Below are 7,062 nucleotides of genomic sequence, written 5' to 3' on the forward strand. Positions count from 1 at the left end.
GGAATAAAACTATAAAGGGAAGTGCTCCGAAGCACAGAGATGCCCACTTTGCACTGACAGTGAGAGACAGGAAGGCAGGTGAGTCAAGACTGGCAAATCATGGGAGCGCACACAGGCAGCTGGCCGGTGCTTCTTGTGTCTCTGGAGGGTGAGGCTGGAAGAGCTGCTCTGCATGGGATGCCAAAGGCTTTCTGAGCTCAAGCCATTCCTGCTCCTTCCCTTTACATATGTAGAAAGGGGATTTGACTGGGTCCACGGCCTCCAAAGGCTAGGAAAATTCCCATGAATAACTCCTCGTGTCATAAAATATAGACTCTTAGGTCAGCTTGTCTAGGAGGCCCTGAGCTCATCCTCTCCCCTTCTCCTCCTCCCTCCCTAGCCCTCTGGAACTCAAGTCATTTAAGCCTTGTAGCCACAGGAAGAGAGGAAGGAAAAACTGGCCTGTTGGAGCCATCTGTACACACACATACCCTCCAGGCTCAGCAGCCAATTAGAAGCTCGGTCGACAGTCACAGAATACCTGCACGTTCTCTGACGGGGAGAACAGGCCTTTCATGAAGCTTTTCCAGTAGCCAGCAGATCACCAGCGACAGGCAGATCAGACTGGGCTTATTCAAGGGACTAAGCTCTCTACTGGATAGTTCCTTATTAGACTGCTCCATCAAAATGGCTCAGGCCCTGATCCAGTTGAGATTCTAATTTCCTTTCCAATTTTGCATGTCTCAAAGAAGACTACTTCCTCATATGTAGACTATATAGAACTGAATGGAATAAATGAAATGTTTAACATTAGAAATCCAGAGCAGCAAGTACGCTCCTGGACAGCATATGAAATTTCAATCCCCCCAGACTTCACTACAGTGAAAATAAAAGCAACAACATCAGCTTCAAACTTTGAAATCTCAGCTTCTCCCAGTCCAGTCTTTTGGCTGAGTATTTCCTAGATGTGCCCACACAGTTTTCAGGAAAGCTTTCTCTAGGATACTGCTTTCTAAGTCTTATGAAAGGAAGGAGAAAATCATTTGCCTTCTACCCTGTCCCATTGATGTACTTCTTAAAGAGGCCTATTCGCTAAATGGACGTTGCCTCACTCAAAGTGAGAACCTGAAAGGACCTTAACTTAAAAAGACCAGGGTCTCCCACTGCATCCTGGGCCATCTCCAGTCATCCTGATTGATATTTGGCCACTGGATCCAGATGGATCTGGAGAAGAAAGTGAGGCTGGTGACTTTGCACAGCCCTTCTTCACTCAAATCAAAGTCAATTGCAAGTCATATCATCATCTCTCTGATGTCATGGTCCTTGAGAACAAATCACAACCTGTAGAAGCTGCTCTTAATTCCCAACTTCCAGACAGGTAAATTTGCTACCAGTCACCTTGGCCTGCTGCCCTGGGGAACGCAGTTGGGTGCAGCCCCAGGCCTATTTCCAAAGGCCTTCAATGTGTATCTCCAGCATTCCCGTCAATCAAGCTGTTAGGAACACAGGATGCACTGACCCAGACTCCCAAGAGTCAGAGAATCCCCAAAGGTAGAGTGAGAGAAAAAAGCAAGGGCCACATCATGCTTTTAAAAGCTCTCACCTGAGTTCTTGTCATGACCCTGCGCTTTTACCCTTTATGAATTTCTGGCTCTACCTACATCACCTTAGGCAAATCACTTACCTCTCTGCACCTCCATTTCCTCATCTGTAAAATGAGGCTGTTGCAGGAGATGATTTCTGAGGTTCCTTCCAATTCTAAATGCATGATTTATGGTCAATAACTCAAATTAGCTCATCTTCCCACTCACTTTTTCTGTTCCCTTAGCAGCTAATAGAAAATGAAGGGGGAGTGAGGGAGGGGACACTAGGCACCTGCTGCTTGAGAAGGGCTGCCTCAATCATGCATTCAAAAATCTGGAAAGGCCTTTATGAAATAATGCAAGGAAAAAGAAGGAAGAGGAAAAGAACATAGTATACACCATGGCCCTATAAGAGGAAAAATGAATGACAAGGAATAGATAATCAAGAATCCTGTTAGAGATGGAATCACTAAAAACTTAATATTTTTGCATCAAATTAATTTAAATCAGAGTTAATAACCATGTTCAATTACTTGTCCACTATTAAGTTTATCATAAATCATTTAGTAAAGCTATTTAAAAATCATAGGTCAAAGTTTCTGAGATGAAAACCAGCAGGATAATATGATTCATAGCTCTTAGGCAGACCTGGAGCTTAACAATGAATAGTTGCCTATCTTCTTCTTTCCAAGACAAAAGGACATTTTTTAAAGGAGGAGGAAGGATTTTGGCTAAATAACTATGACTTTATAATAATTTCAACATAATAATGATATGAAAATCAAGAAAAAAGTACAGAGAAACCTTATCTGTAAAGTCATTTATAAAAAATTAGTTTTTCTTTGTATTTTTAATATCTCATTTTTTGACTTTGCAAGTTATTATGAACAGAAATGATAAAATCCATGTTAAAACTTTTATTAAGAGTCATTACATGACTGCAATGGAGGGAAAGTTTTAGAAAAAATGCGCCAATGACTGTCACATTTTATGTGATTATGATTTTGGCTTTCTTTTCTTTTAAATTTATTATTTATTTTTATCATTCTTTTTTTTTTTTTGAGTTCCAAATTCTCTCTCCCCGTAATCTCTGCCCGTTGAGAAGGCAAGGAACATGATATCAACTAGACATATGAAATCATGCAAAACATATTTCCATATTAGCCATGTCACAAAAATAAAGAAAGTGAAAAAATTATAATTCAATTTGCATTCAAATTGCATTCAATTGCATTCAAAGTTCATCAGTTCTCTCTGGAGGTGGATAGCATTTTTCATCATGAGTCCTTTGGAATTGTCTTGGACCACTGTATTTATCCAAATTAGCTAAGTGTTTCACAGTTGTTCATCATTACAGTATTGCTGTTACTATATACAATGATCTGGTTCTGTTCACTTCACCCTGCATCAGTTCATATAGGTCTTCCCAGGTTTTTCTGAAACCATCCCATTTGTCATTTCTTATAGCACAATAGTAATCCATCACAATCATTTACTGCAATTTGTTCAGCCATTTCCCAATTGATGGGCAGTTTATCCATTTCTTTGCCATCATAAAAAGAGCTGCTATAAATATTTTTGCACACATTGGTCCTTTTCCTTTTTCTTTAATCTCTTTGAGGTACAGATCTAGTAATGGTATTGCTGAGTCAAAGAGTATGCACAATTTTATAGCTCTTTGGACCTGGTTCCAAATTGTTCTCCAGAATGGTTAGATCAATTCACAACTCTACAAACAGTGCATTAGTATTCCAATTTTTTCACATTTTCTCCAGCATGTATTATTTTCCTTTTTGTCAGCCAATCTGATGTATGTGAGGTGGTACCTCAGAGTTGTTTTAATTTACATTTTGCTAATCAATTGTGATTTGGAGCATTTTTTCATTTGACTATCCATAGCTTTGATTTCTTCTGAAAACTGCTCATTCCTATCCTTAGGCCATTTATCAGTTGGGGAATGGCTCTTATTTTTATAAATGTGACTCAGTTACCAATACATTTTAAAAATAACCCCTTTCTCAGATAAATGTACTATAAAATTTTTTGATATTACTTCATTGTCTGTGGTACCTTTTTAAAAAATGCAGTTTCCCTGATTACCTCTGTCCCATTTTCTTGTTTATCCTTCTCTCTTTTTAATCTTGTCCCTCTTCCAAAAGTCTATTTTGCTTCTGACCACTACCTCCCTTTAGTACACCCTACCCTTTATCACCCCGCCTCCTCCCCATTCTTTCTCTTATTCTCTTTCCCTTCTACTTCCCAATGGGGTAAGATAGATTTCTACACTCAACTGAGTATGTATATATATATTCTTCCCTCTTTGAATGAATTCTAATGATAGCAAGGTTCAAGTGTTGTCCACCACCCCTCCCATTTTCCCCTCCACTGTAAAAGCTATTCCTTGCATGCCTCTTTTATGAGAGATAATTTTCCTCTCCTTTCCCTTCCCTTTCCCCTTCTCCCAGCATATCCCTCTTTCTCACCTTTTTTTTTTGAGATCTTCCCAACATAAACAACTCATTCTTATGCTTTCTGTTCATATACTGCTTCTAACTGCCCTAATAATGATAAAGCTCTTCAGAGTTACATGTATCATCTTCCTGTATAAGAATGTACAGTTTAACCTTGTTGAGAACCTTATTGTTTCTCTTTCATGTTTACCTTTTTATGCTTCTCTTGATTATATTTAAATGTCACATTTTCTATTCAGCTCTTGTCTTTTCATTAGGAATGCTTAAAAGTCCTCTATTTCATTATCCATTTTTTCCCCTGAAGGATTATACTCAGTTTTGCTGGGTAGTTTGTTTTCTGTTGTAATCCTATCTCCTTTGCCTTCATGAATATCATGTGCCACACCCTTCACTCCTTTAAGGTGGAAGCGGCTAAATCTTGTGTGATCCTGACTGTGACTCCCATGATATTTGAATTGTTTTTTTTAAAGGCTGCTTACGATATTTTCTCTTTGACCTGGGAGCTCTAGAATTTAGTTATAATATTCCTGGGAATTTTCATTTTGGGATCTCATTCAGGAGGTGATTGGTAAATTCTTTTAATTTTTATTTTATCCTCTGGATCTAAGATATTGGGGCAGTTTTCCTTTATAATTTCTTGAAATCTGATTACTAGGCTCTTTTTTTTTTAATCATGGCTTTCAGGTAGTCCAAAAATTCTTTAAGTATTTCTCCCTGATTTATTTTCCAGGTCAGTTGTCTTTCTAATGAGATATTTCACATTTTCTTCTATTTTTTCATTCTTTTTACTTTGTTTTATTGTTTCTTAATGTTTCATGGAATCATTAGCTTCCACTTGTCCAGTTCTAATTTTTAAGTAATTATTTTCTTTCTTTTTCTTTCTTTCTTTTTTTTTTTGGCTAGAAATGGGGTTAAGTGACTTGCCCAGGGTCACACAGCTAGTAAGTGTCATGGGTCTGAGGCCGGATTTGAACTCAGGTCTTCCTGACTCCAGGGTCAGTGCTCTATCCACTGTACCACCTAGCTGCCCCAAAGAATTATTTTCTTTAGTGAGTTTTTAGTACTTCTTTTTCTAGTTGGCCAATTCTGTTTTTTATGGAATTTTTTTCTTCAGTGAATTTTTATACCTCTTTTGCCATTAGGACAATTTTGTTTTTTAAGGTGTTATTTTCTTCAGTATTTTTTTGTGTGCCTCTTTTACCATCTGGCCAATTCTGTTTTTTAAGGTATTATGTTCTTCAGTTTTTTTATGCCTCTTTTACCAAGGATTTTGGTTTTCAAAACACTGATCAATAAAGATAAGTTATATAAATTTCAAGGCATCTGTAGTTGGTATTTGAATAGATGCCAACAAAAATGGTACACACAAATTCATTGATCTGGATTCTTTGGTGGAAAGGTTCATTTAGTCTATAAGCGATCTATTATTATTATTATTATTATTATTTTTACTTTATAAATAAGTTATTTTATACTCTATAAGTTAGATATAATACAGAATGTTCCAAAAGTCCTAATGCAGTTTTAAATTATTAAATTTACAAGTTTTAATAGCTTAAAACTACATTAGCACACTGCTTTTGGAACATCCTATATTGGGACAGCTATGAGTTAATGTGCTAAATAAATGATATAAGGTGATATAATTTGAAATTGAATATGCAATGATGAGAATTATAATGAAGTACAATTCGTTAGGGGTAATTTCTTAGATTAGAAAAATTACATAGAGTTTGATGAAGGTTTTGGGTAGGGTATCTTATGCAAAAGGAGAGGCATGATGAACAAAGCCCTAGATAGAGATAGCAAGTCACTTCTTTCTGGGTCATTTTCTTATTTGTATGTAATGAAGGTAGTCAGGGGAGGCTCTTTGCCCCCATATACCATGGAGCTAAATACCCTGGCCACTTCCAATTATACATGTGCAGCTGGCAGGGTTGGAGAGTCAATTGGCAAGTGAATGGAAGCCTGAAGATCTGTAATTTGATGGGATAAAAAAATGAGGTGTGACTATAGATTCAGTTGGGCAGCTAGGCAACATAGTGGATAGAGTGTTGGGCCTAAAGTCAGGAAGACTCATCTTAATGAGTTCAAGTCTGGCCTCAGACACTTACTAGCTGTATGACCCTGGGCAGGTCACTTAACCCTCTTTGCCTCAGTGTCTTCATCTGTAAAATGAACTGGAGAAGGAAATGGTACACCACTTCGGTATCTTTGCTAAGAAGTCCCTAAATGGGCTTACAAAGAGTTGGACGTGAATGAAAATGACTGAACAACAACAACAAATAGGCTCACTTACATGAGAAAAGCTGTATTTGAGGACAAATAGGCAGTGTATCTAGTGGCAAGAGAATTAGATTTACAGTTAGGGAACCTTAGTTCAAATTTTAACTCTCCTACTAACTATATAACCTTGGAAAAGTCTCAATTTCCTCAATGAATGAAAAGAGGTTGGACTAAATGATCTTTTAAGATCCCTTTGAGTTCTCAATCCCATAATCCTAGTATGACAGCCCAGTCCTTATGAGCTTGCTTAGAGTGCTTGGCTGATGAAATCCTCAGGCCCACTTGGGAGCAGGTGCCTACAATTCTATAACTGGTCTTCATGCACTAGCCATGTGGTGAGCCTTTGTGATTAGCTATGGAGCTGGAAAGAGGATATATTTAAAAGGCACTAGTTAGTCCAAGTGAGCCTGTTGGTGTGGGCTCCCTCCTGCTGGTTTAGAGAAGGAGGAGGATGGGTCCTGGGGAGGTGGAGCAGGAAGGTGGTAGGGAGATGCCTTGGAATCTCTGTCATCCAGAGCTTGCATGAAGTAGAGGGTTCATGGCCTTGTTCTTGCTTCAGTCTCTGCTGCATCTATTCTTTGCTCCTTCTAAGTGAAGGAGATTGGAGATGACTATTCCCTTGAGCACTTCAGAAGATCGGGAGAGCAAACCACCAAAAGTCTCAGTCAGCCAATAAGCATTTTTAAAGTGCCTACTATGTGCCAGGCACTGGGCTAAGCACTGGGGATACAAAAAGAGGCAAA

This window comes from Vombatus ursinus, unplaced genomic scaffold (genome assembly GCF_900497805.2).
Source record: "Vombatus ursinus unplaced genomic scaffold, bare-nosed wombat genome assembly UNPS02014768.1, whole genome shotgun sequence".
NCBI classification, from domain to species: domain Eukaryota; kingdom Metazoa; phylum Chordata; class Mammalia; order Diprotodontia; family Vombatidae; genus Vombatus; species Vombatus ursinus.